The sequence below is a fragment of the Crassostrea angulata genome, chromosome 10, assembly GCF_025612915.1.
Source record: "Crassostrea angulata isolate pt1a10 chromosome 10, ASM2561291v2, whole genome shotgun sequence".
NCBI classification, from domain to species: Eukaryota; Metazoa; Mollusca; class Bivalvia; order Ostreida; family Ostreidae; genus Magallana; species Magallana angulata.
Genome location: NC_069120.1, coordinates 31,708,092 through 31,731,517, shown reverse-complemented (window position 1 = coordinate 31,731,517; position 23,426 = coordinate 31,708,092). Strand labels below are relative to the sequence as shown.

The window sequence follows — 23,426 nt, the reverse complement described above, 5'->3', positions numbered from 1 at the left end:
TAATGTATAGATTTTACATTGGTTAATAAAAATACAGGCACGTAGCATCAGGGGGGGGGGGGGGGGGCAGGGGGGGGGGGCCTACGATGACCATGATTGAACATTTAGTGGTCAAATTCCAGAGTTATATTTTATTTCTAAATAAAGCAACATAACTGTCAGAAGGAATATTGTGATGCAGTCTCCAAGATTGATAACTGTCAGAAAGAATATTGTGATGCAGTCTCCAAGTCCTGAGTCGTCCACCTGGGTATGATGCATCGCTCACGCATAATAAATTCATGGCCTAAAGGTTACAAAGGTTAAATAGCATTACATGACTAACTTGCAGGGCCTTCATTGCGGTCACGGGATGCCAAATATGACAATCTGCTGATAACTTGTATGTATATTTTCAGTTTAGAATATATAAAGCAAATAATGGCTTTATAGCGGCGATACACAATATTTCATACAAATAGACATCAGTAAGAAAATATAAATAAAAGCAGTAAATTCTTATTTTTGGATGGGGTCGGTCCTATATGACACACCAAGAAGTGCAGGCAAATTATCATACCGCGCTAACGCGCGGTATTCAATTTGTCTGCACCGCTTGGTGTGTCTAAGCACCCCTGCAAATGTGTTCGGAATGTTTTCTTTATCGTTGCTAAGTATGTAATAAATCCAGAGGTGCTCGAATGAAAGTTCACGAGTCAGAGTTCCCCGAGATTTGTTCAGTTCCTGTGAAATTCGAGCGGAAGAATAAGTGTTCGGATAATATTCTTAAAATACGTAAATACTTGTCGTTTTTCATATCACATCCTACTTTGATTTATGTTAAAACATGAAATTCCTTTAAGGCCGTATGTCTTATCCCACCATCTAGCGGTTATTAGTTATAGTTATCGTTCGTGTTCAACCACGTGTAGATTGGTTGAAAATATAAACATTGGGTTGCTTAATAAAATCATAGCCATGTTTGATGCTTGTTGTGTGCAATACTATGTTTTTTTTAAAGTAATGGGTAAAAACTTAGTATATCGAGCCATTTTTAAGGAACATTCTGCATAAAATAGTATAGTCTGTTTAAATATCGATGATATTACTAGGTTAGGCGCGGATCGAAAACTAATCCTTAAGGGGATCTCTACAAGCATGTTAATTGTTGCTACAGCAGACAAAAACTGTTTTTTTATTGTCACATTTATTTCTAGACCACGTTTTATCCACCAATTAATGAAGATAAAGTTTAAAATCAATAAACCTCTAGATTTTATATTTGATTACAAATACCTATCGATTCTATGAAATAGATTATAAACACGAGGCATGATTTTACTGCGAAACTGAAAGGGTCAAATAAAAACCACGTGGTCTAAAATTTAAATGACAATAACATTCGCATTCAAAAATGAGCATTTAAAGGTTACGAGGCACCCCTTGCGAATGTGTTCTGAATGTTTTCTTTATCGTTGCTAAGTATGTAATAAATCAGGAGGTGCTTGAATGAAAATTCACGAGTCAGAATTCCCCGTGATTTGTTCAGTTCCTGTGAAATTCGAGCGGAAGTATAAGTGTTCGGATAATATTCTCAAAATACGTAAGTATTGGTCGTTTTTCATATCACACTCTACTTTGATTTATGTTGAAACATAAAAATCTATTAAGGTATCTGTCTTATTTCATTATCTAGTGGTTATTTAAACTAAACGATGATATTCAGAACAGAGTTATCGTTAGTGTTTAACCACTTTACACGTGGTCGACAATAATCTAAGATAATCTAAAAATCTACACGTGGTCGACAATATAAACACTGGGTTGCTCAATAAAATTATAGCCATTGGTTTGATGCTTTTGGTTTGCAATACCACACTTTAAAAAAAGTGCTTGTCTGTTTTGTATTAAAACTTCGTTTATCGAGCCATTTTCAAGGAACATTCTGCATAAAATAGTATAGTCTGTTTCACTATGCTATAACTAGGTCAGGCGCATATCGAAAATTTATCCTTTGGGGGGTCGCTAGTAAGCATGTCAATTGTTGCTACAGCAGAAAAACCTATATTTCCAATTGTCACATTTATTTCCAGAACTCATTTTAACTACCAACTAATGAAGATAAAGATTAAAATCAATAAACGTACGTCTAGATTTTATATTTGACTACAAGTACTTAGATTCTATGAAATAGACTCTGAACATGAGGCACGGTGTAAAAACCACATGGTCAAAATTTAAATGACAATAACATTCGCAGGGTTGAAAGTTTATGTAAAACGTGCCATACATGACTTAGTATAGACACCCTGTGTTCGGAGTGTTTTCTTTATCGTTGCTAAATATGTGATAAATCCAGAAGTGCTCGAATGAAAGTTCACGAGTCAGAGTTCCCCGAGATTTGTTCAGTTTCTGTGAAATTGGAGCGGAAGTATAAGTGTTCAGATAATATTCTCAAAATATGTAAGTATTGGTCGCTTTTCATATCACATCCTACTTCGTTTTATGTTAAAACATGAAAATCTATTAAGATATATGTCTTATTTCATCATCTAGTAGTTATTTAAACAGAACGATGATATTCAGAACGGAGTTATCGCTCGTGTTTTTAACCACTCTACACGTGGTTGACAATATAAACAATGGGTTGCTCAATAAAATTATAGCCATGTTTGATGCTTTTGGTGTGCTCTTTTAAAAAAAAAGTATGGTGTTGTTTGTATAAAACTCAGTAAATCGAGCCATTTTCAAGGAACATTCTGCAGAAAAATTGATTCTGATACTAGGTCAAGCGTGCATCGAAAATTAATCCTTTGGGGAATCGCTAGTAAGCATGTTAATTGTTGCAACAGCAAAAAACCCATATTTTCTATTGTCGCGTTTATTTTTTGAACTCACTGTATCCACCAATTAATGAAGATAAAGTTTAAAATCAGTGAACGTTTAGATTTTATTTTTGATTACAAGTACCTATATTCCATGAAATATAAACACTAGGCATGATTTTTACTGAGAAACTGAAAGGACCACGTTGTTTAAAATTTAAATGACAAAAACATTCGCAGGGCGTGTGTGGCAACGCACTTTGAAAAAATTACACACTTTAAACAATTTTTTAACTGTTTAAAGTGCGATAACGTTTTGGGTAGCCAATTTGGGTCACCTCTAGTCTGAAAATTCTGCACCAAATATTAATTCTAGTATTACTCTAGTAAATGAGAATATAAGTATATGTGGTTACATGATAAACTTTTCAATTCAGTGGAACAGTTTGTTAAAAATATTTTCTGGATAGGTGTTGGCGCATTTGAAAGCGTCGACCGATTTAAACGCCGTAGCCCCGGGTTTGAGTCTGGTCCGTCGCTATCGCGGTATATAACATTACACTCTCCACCCATGGTACCTGGCAAATGAGACGAGCTGGTTAAGTTGAATGTAAAGCATTAGCACCGTAATTTGGCAACTCTGCTTGATGCTCCCCAGGGAGCTGAGAATGCAATGGATTGTACGGGTCTGGCCAGGGGATATTATGTAGAAGTCGTGCGGGCTTTGCGAACCCTACCTTTACAAATAAAACTAATAACTTCAAATTTTCAATACGTCAGATTGTTCAATTTTGGGTCTACACTAACAGAGTAAAGTGAAATATTGATAATGTTTATTGAAAGTTTTTGGATGGTTTTCTGTAAATACAAAATTTACAATATGAAATATTATGATTTTTGTTTTTTCACACACTAAGTTTGATGAAACTGTCATTATTTAAATTTTTACCAACCAGAAATAGTATCGATTCTAAATTATTCAATTTGAAGTTACCTGAAAGTTAGTTCAAAAACAAAAACGACGAACGACTGACTATAGAGATGAACACCGCTCGTAATTAGGCACCGTCACACAGGTACTAGAATCTTAGATTCCTTAGATTCCGTTACACCCGATTACACACCTGAAACTCGTGATGAAATGTAAAGCTTAGTTCTGCTAAGCAACATGTACATTAACAGAAACGTTTGCTGATGAACTTTCAGCAGCTTTTTTGCGGAATCGCCCAGATTATTAGTTCCTCTCTTCTTCTTATTTAAATACGAATCTAGAGGTGTCTGTGGTAAAATGTCAAAGTCTTATGGAGCTATACTCTAAAACCTGACATGGCCTGGCCTGACCTCAATGAAAACAATGAAAACAATGGGCTGAAGCGTTAATTTCGAATTTTCAGTCAAAAGTTTGAAACCCACTGGAGATTTTTTAATTTTTACCTTTCCAAATAACATATAACACCTTTTTATGGCCATTATTATTGAAAATTATTAACCAGAGAAAGTAATTTAATTATTATCCACGATAATATCGACAGGTATCCCAAACCACCTGGCTCTGCTTTCTATGATTTTTATTTTACATTTTGTACCATAATGCACTTCATTTTTATTTATTTGAATCTGTGTAAACCAGACCATGGCATGAGTCTTGTGTTACATTAAAATGGATTGTAAACCATCTTGCTTATTATTTTACATCTGACACTCCAAGGAACTATTGCAAATAACAATAATCTATAGATATGCCGGAAAAGATCATTTTTGAAAGTGTGTGAAAAGAAACTGACTATGGTAAATCTTAAATACTAAATAAACGATGTTCAAATAGGTTAAAAAGAGATTACTCCTAAAAGAGTTAGTTGATAATGGGATTTGGGCTCATTTAAGGGTGGTTATATTCCCTATTAAGACACACGTGTTAAGAAGAGGAACTTTCGAAATATTTATATCTAGAATCTGAGGGCTTCTATCAATCAAAATGTGACCACCAATCATCTTGATAATAATTAAAGTATGCCGATGATATAGTAATATATATAATTTCTGTTCGAGTACGAGTATGTTTAGAATTGTATTCAGAAGAGATAGAACTGATCTATAATAACCAAGCGGGTTTCTAATTTAGACCACATTTTTATTCAATACGTTGATTAAGTGTAAGAAAAAATTGTTCTCTGTTTTATAGATTTCAAACAGGCAGTTCACACAGTTTGAAGAAATGGTTCTTAAATTATGGTATCAATGGTAAATGTTTTAAATATATTACAAATATGTTAAAAGGTATTGAATCACTCATGAAGATAAATGGCACGATATCCGACTTTATTTCTTGTAATGTTGGAGTCCATCAAGGAGTACATTTGTCACCATTTTTGTTTTCATTGAACATAAATGATTTAGAAAATTATCTTGTTGAAAAAAATATCGCTGGTCTGCAACATCAATAGAACAAAACTTTTATATAAATATATATATATAACTGCTTGTACTTCTTATGCAGACGGATACTGTTATCTTGCGATGATTTGCAGAACGCACTGAATGAGTTTGAAAGTTATTGTAAAGAGTGGAAATTAAATGTTTATATAGATAAAACAAAAGTATACTGTATATTGATTTTTTCCAAAAGAGTAATGGTTGTACATGTATTTGTATTGAATAGTATTGAACGTGTTGACCTAGTTTTTAAAGCACATTTTATTTTTGGCATAGTCAGTCTTTAAATATTGTTAACCAAAAATGGGTTTCAACAGAGATTACAAGATCAATTTATTCAGAAGTGGCATGCTGATATGAATAATTCATCAGAAGGATTTAGATATAAAATTTTTAAAACAAATTTTAAATAGTTAAAATATTAAGATGTTTTACCCCTGAAATTCCAAAAAAATTCTTGTATAATTTCGTACTTCATATCACCAATCTAGGTAGCTAAACACAGTTTCGTATAAAATCCTGGGGGGTTTTCTCTGGGGAAAAGCATGATGGGTAGGAATTTTCCTGCTATTTTTATGCGGTATACATGAAAATCAAATTTTTATACTCTCAGTTGTATAATATAGTGAATTATCTTTCGAATACATGATAAAAGTATGTAGACAAATTCTAAAAATTAATTTTGTGAGACTCTAAAATAAAGGGCGGTAACTCCAAAAACATCCGGATTTTACACATACATAATTTCATGAATTTTTTAGCGGGTAACATAGCTCTTTAAAAAGCTGGCGAATGTTCCCTGAAAATACTATGAAATGATGCCTAAGGACTTGTTCTTGAAAATGTACATAAATAAAAATGGCTGATTTAGTTGCATTATGTTTTAGGGGGAGCCTAAAATGCATGGGTGTACTGCATTTAGAGGCATCCTTTTGTCTATTTTCCGCATGTTTTGAGTGCCAAATAAATTCTAGCATTAAGTTACATGTGCATTATTTTTTAATATTAAAAAAATTCACGATTTTATCTTTCTATTGATATATAGATATATATGTAAACATGTTTTAACAATTTATTTTTATAGGGGGCAGTTTTGCTTGCCCCTCATCTGAAAACGTCCTTATAACGTTACATATAAAACTGTGTTTTGCACCCCTACCAGTTAAACTGGGAAGATGGGAAGGTATTCCATTTTGTCCTCGCTGTAAAACAAAACGTATAGTCGATGAATTTCATTGCATTTTAGATTGTGATGCAATATGTGATGCAATATGCAACTTGTCCGGAACAAGTTAATAGACAAACATTTTCGGCTAGACTAAATATGCTAAAAATTTTCTACGTTGAGAAATGACCCCCGGTCAATTATTCCACGGGGGTCATTAATTCTACTTTACACCGGCTTGTGCATATCCATTTATAACATTTGTAATGGGGCATACGTGAAGGCGCGTAAACATGCACATCTTAATGAGAATCAAATTGAGTAAAAGCTGTCAGATATTAAATGATTTGTATAAAAAAATTACATATATTTCTGTCCCTCTAATATTTGTGTGAATATTCTACATTTCTGAACTAATCTTGTTTAAAAAAAAAACAGGCTGATGAGAGTTTCTTTGAGTTTCTTTGTAATTTCTGGTAGCCTTTTTTAAAATATTGGTTTAATAATACCAATAAGCATAATGCATGAACCAAATTAAAAAAGGCAATATACCATGACAAAACATGTAATTCTGATGTACATATTTATTTCTTACATAACCTGTCATACTTTGGGGTATCATTATCTTTCAGCCTACTGACAACTTGTAAAATTTCGTTCGCAGGGATATCGTCAATATCGTCAAGATCGATTTCATAATCATATCATAATCATCACAGTTCCCTTCATTGACTTCATTGCTTTTTATTTACTTTAGTTTTACATTAATTATTCAAACAAATCTCGTGCGTTTTTTTAATTTTTGTCCAAACCATTTATAAATGTTTAAATAAAAGCAATATTCAGGATTTTACAGTGTTCTGTAGGATAACATTTCTTTAGTTTTTATTAAAATGACAGTGGATTTTGATTCTTTACTAAAGTTTTTTAATGTTTTCTTGTGTCCTGGGTTTGTCGCTAAGCTAGCTGGAATTTTCTTCTCGACGTTTTGCATTGTGCGTTGTAAGTATAATTGGGAGTCTAATCAAATTTCATCTTCTATAGTTATCTATTTACTAATATTAAATTAATATGGCTCGTCTGTAAAGAATTAATTGTTTCAATGAGCTGTAAAACTTATATTATCTGTATTGTTTTGCTTTTTATCTGGATCCCATATATTATTATATTATTATTCTTTTCGTCACTTAATTGCTTGGTTGGACGCGTTTAAAGAGGCATGATCGCGATTTTGGTCAAAAATAATTTTCAACTGATTTTAATGTATTCAATGCTTCAGTAGGGCATTTTCATTTCTTGTCCAAAGCTTTTCTTAAAATTCTGTCCCTCTAATATTTGTGTGAATATTCTACATTCCTGAACTAATCTTGTTTTAAAAAAACAAGCTGATGAGAGTTTCTTTGAGTTTCTTTGCAATCAAAATTGAAGTGTCATTCGTTGAGTTTTATAATCGAGTTACAAAGCTTACAAATTCTTTGGTTTGAAAACAATTTGAATTGAAAAGTCCAGTTTTAGACCTAAAATGAATGTGTTAGGAAATTTGAATTGAAAAGTCCAGTTTTAGACCTAAAATAAATGTGTTAGGAAATGTTTTTTATATTCTGAAAATGATATAGACAAATCAGCTCGAAAGAGATTTTTTTACAGTAATATTGAATCTGTGTAATGGCAATGAGTCTTGTTTACATTAAAAAGAATTGGGAGCCCTGTATCTTGCTTATCACTGTACATTTGACACTTATCAAAATTGAAGTGTCATTCGTTGAGTTTTATAATCGAGTTACAAAGCTTACAAATTCTTTGGTTTGAAAACAATTTGAATTGAAAAGTCCAGTTTTAGACCTAAAATGAATGTGTTAGGAAATTTGAATTGAAAAGTCCAGTTTTAGACCTAAAATGAATGTGTTAGGAAATGTTTTTTATATTCTGAAAATGATATAGACAAATCAGCTCGAAAGAGATTTTTTTACAGTAATATTGAATCTGTGTAAACAAAACCATGGCAATGAGTCTTGTTTACATTAAAAAGAATTGGGAGCCCTGTATCTTGCTTATCACTGTACATTTGACACTTAAAGGGAACTATTACAAATAACAAAAGCATTGACCGGCATTTGCCGGAAAAGATCATTTTTTGAAAGTTTTTTGTCTATTTCTATCGTACATATTTTGAATTTTTCAAATTTGCATTTTGAACATATCATTTGCTCATGCAATTTAAAAATTTATATCTTTATGAAAATATTTATCTTTGAAGCATTTTCTCAGTAAAATTGTATATATCTGCATTGTTTTTGGCCTAGACTTTGACCAGTCTCTGTCCCTTAAAAAATCATCTGTAGGCATACTTTGTTGTTGTTATTTTTTAATTTAAAGCAGCATCTATTAACACCGTTTATCTTTTATGAAGAATTGTACATTTTGTATATTAAACTTTGATATTGATATCAAATGGCATTTGCTCTTTGACTTAAATATATATGTATCTATGGAGAAAAGTATATACATGTACCTCACTTATTGTAATGTGCAACGTCAAAATCATGGAAAAACTGATGCGTTTGCTTTTCAGAACATCTATAGGAAATGACACAATTGTTGGAGAAGTAGATGCAGTTCGTTCATTGCAAAGAACGTGTACATTGGTAACATTTTATGCCAAAAATGCATGAGGAAGGTTTATAGATTAGATTAAATTGGGGGTGAGTCAGAGTTTTACCGTCCCCTTGCCATTCCGGCTTCAGGTGAGTTCCTTATACAGAGGATGCAGCTGTTAATACGGAAAAAACATTAACATTGAATGACGATGTGAGCTTTTACATGTACAAACATAACTTTTCCTGTTATTTCTATTGAATAAACTAAAGCGATGTGCATTATCTATTTATAGAGCCAACGTCTATAGATAAAATATTAAATAATCTTCATGCAGAAAAGAAAATTTTATCAACATTGTCTTTTCGTATGAACTTTATGGTAGTACTGATTTTTTATATAAATAAAATTATATATTTGTTTCCCATGTTTTGATAACAAAGAGAAATTAGCCGATTGAGCCATTGGTCAATGTTCTTTTCAATTTTGTGCACTTTTTTCCACTAAAACTAATGAAGGGTTAAAAAAAACAAATATTTTATTTCAACTTTTTATTTTTTAAGCATCTATTATATTATACTGCTTTTGTGTCGAAATATATAACTGACAGAGCAAAGGAAAAAAAGAGCAGGGGCAAAAAACAAGATTGTATAAATATTATAGTATTACAGGTTTACAGAATATTATTGATATTGCACCTACATTAACAAACCTATCATCTTCATTGATACAAAAATCTCATGAATGAGATTTCATGATCTAGCCCATTTGAAAAGAACAGGAAAATAAAGGGAACTTTATAATAAGTAAATAAATATGTTTAACTAGTAACTTAGTGTAACTTAAATGAATAGAAAAAAACGTTTGGCGGCTCTTATAATAACTATTGTTCAAACCAGCGTACATGTTTAGTGTAATAAATAATAAATATCAAAAGAATTTTGAAAGACCAAATTTACTTGTGAAAATAAGTATAGTTTAGGTTAGCATGTAATGGTTTAAATTATTAAAAGCTATAGCATTGATTACAAGTTGGTGCAAAAAAATTAAACAATAAGTTTGTAATATTTATAATTAATTAGATTTTTAATTGGTTGATTTTATTTTTAATTGATTGATTTTTAAATGTTTTTAATAAAGTTACTTGTCCAATTAATTGGGAGCCTGATTTTTTTTTTAGTTCAAGTTCAAGTTCAAGTTCAGTTTATTCACTCAGACCAAATAATTTGGTACAAGAGGAACATGTATATAATACATACAAATACAAATCGTCAGAGGTACAGACAAACAGGTACATTTTCATACAGGGAAAAAATATAAATAAAAAAGAACAGACTATAGAATCACTACTTATATTAGATTTTAGCATAAAGGATCATAATAGGAAAACAACTAAGAGGAGCAGACAGCATCAAACATTTTTGAAATAAATACACATAATTTTCTTAGCGATTTACAATTGCAATTAGTCATGACTTAAAAAAAAATTGGTCTTTTCCAATATTTTGTGTTTATGTATTTTTTCCTTATTTCTTCTAGTGCCGAACATTCTAAAATATAATGAAATTCAGTAGCAGATAACCATTCTATATTGACAAAATTATGGTTCTGCCAGACATATTGTAGCCCGCACATGTTCAAAATTCTTTGAATACAATCAATCCATGGGCTTTTACAATCGCTATTAAAATGTTGTGAAAATAAATATCTGTACACTGTATATACAATTTTGTTCTCGGGGCTTACATGTATGTATTTTTGGGGGGAGGGTGAGAGGTACTGATCCAAAAATTAATCCATTAGGAAGGGAAGGGGTATACTAACCCTCATTAAAATTTTGATTCCCTTCTTACATCTTTTTCTAAAAGTTTTCTTTACTTATTTAATTGCCAAACGTTTGGGTTTAGTTCGTTCTGTTCAAATTTCCATTTTTATAATTGAATATTCAAAAAATATCGCCGTTCAACATAAATTGGGGCCCAGCACTGCTTCCCTTATTGTTTACGTACCTTAATAATTGTGAGTTAACAGACACAAAGTGAGATTATTTTCTACAAAAGTTATCTCTCTTATCAGAGGGGAAAAGAAAGATCGACTTTTGGCGAGTTTCTTTTTCATATAGCATGCACAGGAATCCAATGTGCCGATATACGGTATGTATATCGGCTCCATACATTTTTAGAATGCCATCTTCATTGTACTTAGCTATTGATATTGAATAATTTTAGAAACTATGAAGTCTTTTTAACGCACATTCATTTTTTTAAAAGATATTACTTATTTAGATAAAATGAATGTGCGTTAAAAAGACCTCATAATTTTCGTGACATTTTTAATAATATTAATTTATATTAAAAAAAAAAACAGAATGCAAAATAAACTCGAACGTTAACATAACCGCCTATGGAAAATGCATTAGTGGACTATACCCATGTTATATCAATTAGAATGAGTATCGTATGTAATCAAAATGCCAACCGAATTTATCTTTTTTCCTTAACATTTAATACCTTTTTTCAATTGAAAAATAATGAAAGATTTTTTATTGTCAAGATATAAAATACTAATCTAAAACACCAAATATTGAAATGAAAATAAAATGTCTTCGTTCTGTTTATTTATGTAGCTGGAATAAATCTAAAATATCCTATAACTACAGTTTCGGTATCTGTAATCTCAAAGGTGCAGGATTTTCCCTAACAAACAAACAATTTTTAATAAAATTTCATTTAGCAGTAATTTCAGCATTTATTTTGCCATAAACTTTATGTGGGGCAATTGTGCAGATTCTTATTTCTTATTTACAAAATATGCAATTTACATATTCCCCAATGTTAGTAATGGAACCTAGCCTGTTAGTCTCCTTTCTTTGTAATACCCGGCTGGGAGTAAGGATATCTGTGCAATGGGTGAAGACTTCATATAACATATACAGTTATATTGCAAGTCTCCCCCGAATGTCCAGCATTAACTCCTCCAAGAAGCCCCCGAAGGAACTCGGACACAGATATGAAAGGAGGTGTACGTCAGCCCCACCCCCACCCCCACATTTCCTCGCAGCAAAGATAATTGTTCCAAAATTTACTTTAAAAAGATGGAAATATTGAGAAGTTGGAGTCATAGGTATACTACCCTACTACCCCCCCCCCCCTTTACGGATTGGAAATTTCATGATTTGCGATAAAAAAAATGGTAGCCTCCCTTTTGGTAGCCCCACCCCTTAGCCCCCGCCCTCTTTAGTAAAGTTAGACCTAAGTATTAGGCACATGACATCAGATAGGGGTCATCCCCCAACTTTTTCTCGCAGCAAAGTTAATGTTCCAAAATTTACCGTGAAAAGGTGGAAATATTGAAAAGTTGGAGTCATGGGTATACTAGCCCCCCCCCTTACGGATTAGTAATACTTTATGTGGGGCAATTGTGCAGATTCTTATTTCTTATTTACAAAATATGCAATTTACATATTCCCCAATGTTAGTAATGGGGCCTAGCCTGTTAGTCTCCTTTCTTTGTAATACCCGGCTGGGAGTTAGGACATCTGTGCAATGGGTGAAGACTTCATATAACATATACAGTTATATTGCAGCCCACCTTAGCCCCTTATCCCATCCTTTAGCCCCCCTTTTGGTAGCCCCCTTAGCCCCCACCCCCCTTTTTGCAAAGTTAGACCTAAGCATCAGACAGGGTTCATTCCCCCCACTTTTCCTCGCAGCAAAGATAATTGTTCCAAAATTTACCTTGAAAAGAAGGAAATATTGAGAAGTTGGAGTCATAGGTATACTACCCCCCCCCCCCCCCCGTACAGATTGGAAATTTCATGATTTGCGAAAAAAAATTGGTAGCCCCCCTTTTGGTAGCCCTCCCTTAGTCCCCGTCCTTTTTTTTGTAAAGTTAGACCTAAGCATTAGGCACATGGCATCAGAGAGGGTTCATTCCCCCCCCCCCCCCAACTTTTTCTCGCAACAAAGTTAATGTTCCTAAATTTACCTAGAATAGGTGGAAATATTGAGAAGTTGGAGTCATGGGTATAGTAGCCCCCCCCCCAACCCTCCCACCCCCCACCCCCCCCCCCCCTACGGATAAGGAATTTCATGATGTGCGAAATATATTTTTAGATAGCCCCCCTTAGCCCATTAGCCAAGCCCTAGCCCCCCTTTAGTAGTAGCCCATTTTTTGCAAAGATAGACCTAAGCATTAGGCACCTAGCACTAGACAGGGTCCACCCCCTCTCCCTACCCCACTTTTTCTCGGAGCAAAGTTAATTGTTCTTAAGTTTACCTTGAAAAGATGAAAATATGGAGAAGTTGGAGTCATAAGAATACTAACCCCCCCCCCTCCGCCCCCCACCCCCCCCCCCCATACGGATTGAAAATTTCATGATTTGCGGAAAAGAAATTGGTAGCCCCCCTTTTGGTAGCCCTCCCCCCTACCCCCCCCCCCACCTATTTTTGTAAAGTTAGACCTTAGCATTAGGCACATGGCATCAGAGAGGGTTCATACCCCCCCCCCCCCCCCAACATTTTCTCGCAACAAAGTTAATGTTCCAAAATTTACCTTGAAAAGGTGGAAATATTGAGAAGTTGGAGTCATGGGTATACTAGCCGCCCCCCCCCCTTGCGGATTAGTAATTTCATGATTTGCGGAAAAAAAGTGTTGATAAACCGCCCCCCCCCCCCTTAGCCCCTCCCCCATTTTTTGCAAAGTTAGACCTAAGTATTAGGCATATAGCATTAGAGAGGATTCACCCCCTTTTTTTTTTAAGCAGCAAAGATAATTGTTTCTAAATTTACATTTATTAGATGGAAATATTGAGAAGTTGGAGTCATAGGTATACTAGCCCCCCCCCCCCCCACCCCCTCTTTACGGATAAGGAATTTCATGATTTGCAAAAAAAAAGTTTTAGGTAACCTACCTTAGCCCCTTATCCCATCCCTTAGTCCCCCTTTTGGTAGCCATCTTAGCCCCCACCCCCCTTTTTGCAAAGTTAGACCTAAGCATCAGACAGGGTTCATTCCCCCCACTTTTCCTCGCAGCAAAGATAATTGTTCCAAAGAAGGAAATATTGAGAAGTTGGAGTCATAGGTATACTACCCCCCCTCCCCGTACAGATTGGAAATTTCATGATTTGTGAAAAAAAAAATTGGTAGCCCCCCTTTTGGTAGCCCTCCCTTAGCCCCCGTCCTTTTTTTGTAAAGTTAGACCTAAGCATTAGGCACATGACATCAGAGAGGGTTCATTCCCCCCCCCCCCAACTTTTTTTTCGCAACAAAGTTAATGTTCCTAAACTTACCTTGAAAAGGTGGAAATATTGAGAAGTTGGAGTCATGGGTATACTAGCCCCCCCCCCCCCCCCTTTTTACGGATAAGGAATTTCATGTTTTGCGAAAAAAAATTGTTGATAGACCCCCAACCCCCTTAGCCCCTCCCCCATTTTTTGTTGCAAAGTTAGAAAGTTAGACCTAAGTATTAGGCACATTGCATCAGAGAAGGTTACCCCCCTTCCCCCCTTTTCACGAGGCAAAGATAATTGTTACTAAATTTACCTTTATAAGATGGAAATATTGAGAAGTTGGAGTCATAGGTATACTAGCCCCCCCCCCCCTTCCCCTACGGATTAGGAATTTCATGATTTGCGGTTTTTATTTAGGTAACCCCCCCTTAGCCCATTAGCCAAACCCTCCCCCCCCCCTCCCCCCTACGGATTAGGAAATTTTATGATTTGCGATTTTTATTTAGGTAGCCCCCCCCCCCCTTAGCCCATTAGCCAAGCCCTTAGCCCCCTTCCTTTGGTAGCAGCCGATTTTTGCAAAGTAAGACCTAAGCATTAGGCATATAGCAACAGACAGGGTTCAGCCCCCCCCCCCCCCCCCCCCCTCACCCCCACATATCCTTGCAGCAAAGATAATTGTTCCAAAATTTACCTTGAAAAGATGGAAATATTGAGAAGTTGGAGTCATAGGTATTCTACCCTACTACCCCCCCCCCCCTTTACGGATTGGAAATTTCATGATTTGCGAAAAAAAAATGGTAGCCCCCCTTTTGGTAGCCCCACCGCTTAGCCCCCGCCCTCTTTAGTAAAGTTAGACCTAAGTATTAGGCACATGGCATCAGATAGGGGTCATCCCCCCCCCCCCAACCTTTTTCTCGCAGCAAAGTTAATGTTCCAAAACTTACCGTGAAAAGGTGGAAATATTAAGAAGTTGGAGTCATAGGTATACAAGCCCCCCCCCCCCTCCCCCCTACGGATTAGGAAATTTTATGTTTTGCGATTTTTATTTAGGTAGCCCCCCCCCCTTAGCCCATTAACCAAGCCCTTAGCGCCCCCCCCCTTTGGTAGCAGCCCTTTTTTGCAAAGTAAGACCTAAGCATTAGGCATATAGCACCAGACAGGGTTCAGCCCCCCCACCCCCACATTTCTTCGCAGCAAAAATAATTGTTCCAAAATTTACCTTGAAAAGATGGAAATATTGAGAAGTTGGAGTCATAGGTATATTACCCTACTACCCCCCCCCCCCTTTACGGATTGGAAATTTGTTGGTAGACCCCCCCCCCCCTTTAGCCCCTCCCACATTTTTTGCAAAGTTAGACCTAAGCATTAGGCACATGGCATCAGATAGAGTTATAGGGTTCACCCCCCCCCCCCCCAACTTTTTCTTGCAGCAAAGTTAATGTTCCAAAATTTACCGTGAAAAGGTGGAAATATTGAAAAGTTGGAGTCATGGGTATACTAGGCCCCCCCCCCTTACGGATTAGTAATACTTTATGTGGGGCAATTGTGCAGATTCTTATTTCTTATTTACAAAATATGCAATTTACATATTCCCCAATGTTAGTAATGGGGCCTAGCCTGTTAGTCTCCTTTCTTTGTAATACCCGGCTGGGAGTTAGGACATCTGTGCAATGGGTGAAGACTTCATATAACATATACAGTTATATTGCAGTCTCCCCCGAATGTCCAGCATTAACTCCTCCCAGAAGCCCCCGAAGGAACTCGGACACAGATATGAAAGGAGGTGTATATACATGTGAAAATAGATAAAAACATGTACTTGGTTGTCACCGTTAGGTGTCCGTACATGTTATACCATACCTGGGCATTTCGTAAATTTGCTCATATAAGATGTACTTAATTTTCAATTTAAAAAAAATAAATACAAAAAAATTAAACTTTATAAAAGTTTACCTTTAAGAAAATTATTAGCGGAAGTTAATGAAACAAAATTACGAATTGCCTTCCCGACATCAAATCGGCTCTGAAACAAATTGCTTAGAACAATATCTTTAATTAATTTCAGAGGCGTCGAAACCGGGGGGGGGGGGGGGCTGGGGGGGGGGGCTGGGGGGGGGGGGCTTGACGTCCTAGGTATACTGGCCCCCCTATAGATTAGGGATTTCATTATTTAGCCCCCTACCTTTTTTTGCAAAGTTAGACCTAAGCATTAGGCCAATAGCATCAGAGAGGGTTCATAATTGTTCCTAAATTTACCTTTATTAGATTGACGTTGAAGTCATAGGTATACTAGCCCCCCCCCCCCCCCCCCCCCTACGGATTAGGAATTTCATGATTAGCGAATTTTTTTTAGGTAGCCCCCTTAGCCCATTAGCCAAGCCCTTAGCCCCCCCCCCTTTGGAAGCAGCCCTCTTTTGCAAAGTAAGACCTAAGCATTAGGCATATAGCACCAGACAGGGTTCACCCCCCCCCCCCCACCCCCGCATTTCCTCGGAGCAAAGATAATTGTTCCAAAATTTACCTTGAAAAGATGGAAATATTGAGAAGTTGGAGTCATAGGTATACTACCCCCCCTCCCCTAATGTTCCTAAATTTACCTTGAAAAGGTGTAAATATTGAGAAGTTGGAGTCATGGGTATACTAGCCCCCCCCCCCCCCCTTTTATGGAATAGGAATTTCATGTTTTGCGAAAAAAAATTGTTGATAGACCTCCCCCGTTAGCCCCTCCCCCATTTTTTTTGCAAAGTTAGACCTAAGTATTAGGCACATAACATCAGAGAGCGTTAACACCCCCCCCCCTTTTTCATGAGGCAAAGATAATTGTTACTAAATTTACCTTTATTAGATGGAAATATTGTGAAGTTGGAGTCATAGGTATAGTAGCCCCCCCCCCCCAACCCCCCTACCCCCTACGGATAAGGAATTTCATGATGTGCGAAAAATATTTTTAGATAGCCCCCCTTAGCCCATTAGCTAAACCCTAGCCCCCCCCCCCCCCTTTAGTAGTAGCCCTTTTTTGCAAAGTTAGACCTAAGCATTAGGCACCTAGCACTAGACAGGGTCCACCCCCCTCTCCCTACCCCACTTTTTCTCGGAGCAAAGTTAATTGTTCTTAAGTTTACCTTGAAAAGACGAAAATATGGAGAAGCTGGAGTCATAAATATACTAAACCCCCCCCCCCCCTCCGCCCCCCCCCCCTACGGATTGGAAATTTCATGATTTGCGGAAGAAAAAAATTGGTAGCCCCCCTTTTGATAGCCCTCCCCCCTAACCCTCCCCCCCCCCCTATTTTTGTAAAGTTAGACCTTAGCATTAGGCACATGGCATCAGAGAGGGTTCCCCCCCCCCCCCAACTTTTCCTCGCAACAAAGTTAATGTTCCTAAATTTACTTTGAAAACGTGGAAATATTGAGAAGTTAGAGTCATGGGTATACTAGCCGGCCCCCCCTTACGGATTAGTAATTTCATGATTTGCAAAAAAAAAAGTGTTGATAGACCCCCCCCCCTTAGCCCCTCCCCCATTTTTTGCAAAGTTAGACCTAAGTATTAGGCATATAGCATCAGAGAGAATTCACCCCCTTTTTTAAAGCAGCAAAGATAATTGTTTCTAAATTTACATTTATTAGATGGAAATATTGAGAAGTTGGAGTCATAGGTATACTAGCCCCCCCCCCCCCCCCCTTTACGGATAAGGAATTTCATGATTTGCAAAAAAAAAGTTTTAGGTAACCTACCTTAGCCCCTTATCCCATCCCTTAGCCCCCCTTTTGGTAGCCCTCTTAGCCCCACCCCCCTTTTTGCAAAGTTAGACCTAAGCATCAGACAGGGTTCATTCCCCCCACTTTTCCTCGCAGCAAAGATAATTGTTCCAAAGTTTACCTTGAAAAGAAGGAAATATTGAGAAGTTGGAGTCATATGTATACCTACCCCCCCCCCCCTCCCCGTACAGATTGGAAATTTCATGATTTGTGAAAAAAAAAATTGGTAGCCCCCCTTTTGGTAGCCCTCCCTTAGCCCCCGTCCTTTTTTTGTAAAGTTAGACCTAAGCATTAGGCACATGGCATCAGAGAGGGTTCATTCCCCCCCCCAACTTTTTCTCGCAACAAAGTTAATGTTCCTAAAGGCGTCGGAACCGGGGGGGCTGGGGGGGGGGGGCTTGACGTCCTAGGTATACTGGCCCCCCTATAGATTAGGGATTTCATTATTTAGCCCCCCACCTTTTTTTGCAAAGTTAGACCTAAGCATTAGGCCAATAGCATCAGAGAGGGTTCATAATTGTTCCTAAATTTACCTTTATTAGATTGACGTTGAAGTCATAGGTATACTAGCCACCCCCCCCCCTCCCCCTACGGATTAGGAATTTCATGATTAGCGAAATTTTTTTAGGTAGCCCCCCTTAGCCCATTAGCCAAGCCCTTAGCCCCCCTCTTTGGTAGCAGCCCTTTTTTGCAAAGTAAGACCTAAGCATTAGGCATATAGCACCAGACAGGGTTCACCCCCCCCCCCCCACCCCCGCATTTCCTCGGAGCAAAGATAATTGTTCCAAAATTTACCTTGAAAAGATGGAAATATTGAGAAGTTGGAGTCATAGGTATACTACCCCACTCCCCCCCCCCCCTGTACAGATTGGAAATTTCATGATTTGCGAAAAAAAATGGTAGCCCCCCCTTTTGGTAGCCCCCCCTACCCCCCGTCCTTTTTTTGTAAAGTAAGACTTAAGCGTTAGGCACATGGCATCAGAGAGGGTTCATTCCCCGCCCCCCCCCCCCAACTTTTTCTCGCAACAAAGTTAATGTTCCTAAATTTACCTTGAAAAGGTGTAAATATTGAGAAGTGTTAGTCATGGGTATACTAGCCCTCCCCCCCCCCCCCTTTTTACGGATTAGGAATTTCATGTTTTGCGAAACAAAAAATTTGATAGACCCCCCCCCCCCTTAGCCCCTCCCCCATTTTTGCAGCAAAGTTAGAAAGTTAGACCTAAGTATTAGGCACATAGCATCAGAAAAGGGTTCACCCCCCCCCCTTTTCACGAGGCAAAGATAATTGTTACTAAATTTACCCTTTATTAGATAGAAATATTGAGAAGTTGGAGTCATAGGTATACTAGCCCCCCCCCCCCCCCTTACGGATTAGGAATTTCATGATTTGCGAAAAATATTTTTAGGTAGCCCCCCCCTTAGCCCATTAGCCAAGCCCTTAGCTCCCCTTCCTTTGGTAGCAGCCATTTTTTGCAAAGTTAGACCTCAGCATTAGGCACCTAGCACTAGACAGGGTCCATCCCCTCTCCCTACCCCACTTATTCTCGGAGCAAAGTTAATTGTTCTTAAGTTTACCTTGAAAAGATGAAAATATTGAGAAGTTGGAGTCATAAGTATACTAACCCCCCCTCCCCCCCCTACTCGGAAATTTTATGATTTGCGAAAAAAAAATTGGCAGCCCCCCTTTTGATAGCCCTCCTCCCTTACCCCCCCCCCCCTTTTTTAAAGTAAGACCTAAGCATTAGGCACATGGCATCAGAGAAGGTTCAACCCCCCCCCCCCCCAACTTTTTCTCGCAGCAAAGTTAATGTTCCAAAATTTACCTTGAAAAGATGGAAATATTGAGAAGTTGGAGTCATGGGTATACTACCCCCCCCCCCCTTACGGATTAGGAATTTCATGATTTGCGAAAAACATTTGTTGGTAGACCACCCCTATCCCTATGCCCCTCCCCCATTTTTTTGCAAAGTTAGACCAAAGTATTAGGCATATAGCATCAGAGAGGGTTCAGCCCCCCCCCCCTTTTTCAAGCAGCAAAGATAATTGTTTCTAAATTTACCTTTATTAGATGGAAATATTGAGAAGTTGGAGTCATAGGTATACAAGCCCCCCCCCCCCCCCTCCCCCCTACGGATTAGGAAATTTTATGATTTGCGATTTTTATTTAGGTAGCCCCCCTTAGCTCATTAGCCAAGCCCTTAGCCCCCCCCCCCCCCTTTGGTAGCAGCCCTTTTTTGCAAAGTTAGACCTAAGCATTAGGCACATAGCACCAGACAGGGATCTTCCTCCCCCCCCCTCCCCCCACACACTTTTTCTCGGAGCAAAGTATTGTTCCTAAGTTTACCTTGAAAAGATGGAAATATTGAGATGTTGGAGTCATAGGTATACTAGTGCCCCCCCCCCCTCCCCCCATCGGATTGAAAATTTCATGATTTGCGAGAGAAAAAAATTGGTAGCGCCCCTTAGCCCCCCTTTTGGTAGCCCCCCTCTCAGCCCCCTCCCCCTTTTTTTGTAAAGTTAGACCTAAGCATTAGGCACATGGCATCAGAGAGAGTTCATCTCCCCCCCCCCCTAACTTTTTCTCGCAGCAAACTTAATGTTCCTAAATTTACCTTGAAAAGATGGAAATATTGAGAAATTGGAGTCATAGGTATACTAGCCTCCCCCCCCTCCCCTCCGCCCCCCCCCCCCCCCCCCCCCCCACGGATTAGGAATTTGATGATTTGCAAAAAGAAAATTTTTGGTAGGTAAATTTTTTTTTGATAACTATAGGTATACTTCCCCCCACCCCCACCCATTAGGATTTTCAGGATTTTGTGAATAGGTTTTTTTTTTTTGCTTGTCAACATTTCTGAGGGTTAGTCTATCCGCTCCCCCCCCCCCCCCCAACCACACTTTTAATTTGCTTCCGACGCCACTGAAATTTTATTCAAAATTAAATTACCTAATTATTTATAAATAATGAAAAATCAGCTTAACGTACAAGCACGTAGTATCGTTTTTGGAAGGGGGCCAGACTCATCCAAAAAATCTTGACCAAAAAAAAGAGGGTTATTTTAAATACCCAAAATCCCAAAAATCCTAATCCGGGGAGGGGGGTATACCGTTCACTTCACTTCAATTTCACTGTTCATTTCCTCATTTTCAATTCATTTTTTACATGGTCCCATAAATTTGAAAAAATCTTTGCTGCGCAAAAACGTGGTGGGACCAGCCCCCACCCCCCGCCCCCTCCCCCGATGCTACGTGCCTCACGTATACTGTAAGTAAGGAAGAACTGTATACGTAAGGAAAAACTGACATTGTCCTTGCGAAATTCTGCACTTTTTATACTGACTGGTTCTTTTTCCATAAATGATGAAAAATCAGCTTAACGTAAAGGCACGTAGTATCGTTTTTGGAAGGGGGCTAGACCTATCCAAAAAAACTTGACAAAAAAAGGAGGGTTATTTTAAAAATCCAAAATCCCGAAAATCCTAATCCGGGGGTGGGGGGGGGGGGGGGTATACCGTTCACTTCACTTCAATTTCACTGTTCATTTCCTCATTTTTAATTCATTTTTTTTACGTGGTCCCATAAAAGCGTGTTTGTGGGGGTGGGGGGGGGACTCCATGTTATTTCAATTTTTTGTATGCAAATTCAAAAAAAAATCTTTGCAACGCAAAAACGTAGTGGGGCCAGCCCCCCTGCCCCCTCCCCCGATGCTACGTGCCTGACGTATAATATAAGTAAGGAAAACTGTTAAAGTAAGAAAAAACTAACATTCAGATTGTACTTGCAAAATTCTGCACTTTTTATACTGACTGGTTCTTTTTCATCTTTCTGGTGATGTGACAATAATGATGAATTTTAGCAAATTTTTCTTCGATGTTATCCATGGCTAAACCAAGTTCACTGTCCCCTGTAAACAAATAAAAATTAAAAATTTAGAAATCAAGCACAGAAACACCGTTATTAGTAATAATGGTTCATACGACTTGTATATTATTTAAACATGCGTTCACATATTTTTCTTAATTTTTTAATTATTTTTTTCTTTCACTTTGATATTCATTGTCATTTTTGTTTGTTTGATATGTCATCTAATCAAGCGTATCACCATCCTATCGTATCTCAATGAGAAGCTAAAATCCATCACAACACCCCTCCCCCGCCGCGAATCTCAGAAAACCAATTTAACATGTTTAATGAATTAAAGAAATTGTGATTTTAACTTAAAAATGTTATCCGTTCCGTCCCGTTTTCAGTTCCGCATTTTAGCAACACCCTGCAGGCCACGTTAGCGGGTATTAGTTTTACCCAGTTAACGTGCACGTGCTAGTGATGTACTTTCCGGTGTTTTCCATATGCAGAAAAGGATTAAATAACACGGATAAACGTTTCTTTTGTGATGATAAGCAAAAAGGATCCATATTGTGCTCTAATTGGATTATCATTGTGATGTTGACCTATATAGGTAAGCATTTAAAGAATCCGGGATCGCAGCTATTCTGTTTCGCGCGGAGATGACTCGCACCTCAATATGTTTCGCACCTCCATTGGAGCGAAACATCTCACTGTATTAAGATATTTTTCTCGTGTTATTATTGCTCCGTAATTAATTATAACCTTTAAAAGAATTGAAATGTTATAAAACCCTGGTTTGCATTCATATATGCACATAATCTGCATACATGCCAACTTTTGAAAATCTCCATGGGGGATTTTACGCGTGACGACATTTTGCTAGAAGGAAATTTCGCGGCATTTTGTCGTGTAATTGCTTTGTATGAACAATTGAACTCTTAGAAATTCATCTGTTTCTTTATCTATTTAACAAATACAAATACAAATACAAATATTTTATTGGCACAGACACAATTACAATAATTGGCAAAGGCCCAATGAATATATAAGAACATCATTGTATGTTTACAATAGTTGCATGTACAGTATATATATTTTTACTGATCTATATAGATCAGTTTAACATTTCCTTAGACTAATTGACATCTGTGTTCAAAGCAGTCATTAATGAATTTAACAGTAATATTTAAAATAGTATGTATTTCACTATTTAAACATACATGTAAAATGTATCTTTCTTTGTCCAAGTTATTGGCAATATTTATTTTACTTATCTTATAAAAATTACTAAAATAATTGTTCCTTAGATGAGAATAGGCTTTACATTGAAAAAGAAAATGAGTTTCATCTTCAATTGCACCAGTTTTACAAGCATTACAATATCTTTCATTCCTAATTGTGGCATTATATCTACCACTTTCTATTGCAAGTTTATGTGCACTTAATCTTATTCTACTAATAGAGGATCTCTCAGATCTTTTCCTGAGTATATCAACATAAGGACTTCTTTTTCTCATATATAATTTTTGAAAAAATGAAAGTTTTTCTGAACTAAAAATTTTTGATGATTGCTCTTGGATACATTGGTCAATGAT

General features: G+C 37.1%; 1 long non-coding RNA gene across 1 annotated transcript in view; it reads right to left on the bottom strand.

Moving 5' to 3' along the window:
- Positions 1 to 2,889: 2,889 nt before the first annotated feature.
- The window catches only part of LOC128167695 (uncharacterized), a 29,279-nt gene continuing 8,742 nt past the window's right edge, over positions 2,890 to 23,426 (bottom strand). Inside the window, exons 2-3 of the long non-coding RNA XR_008241253.1 lie at positions 21,748 to 21,886; positions 2,890 to 6,439 (exon numbers count right to left, since the gene is read on the bottom strand). This is a non-coding gene — a long non-coding RNA (uncharacterized LOC128167695). The remainder of the gene's footprint in view (positions 6,440 to 21,747; positions 21,887 to 23,426) is intronic.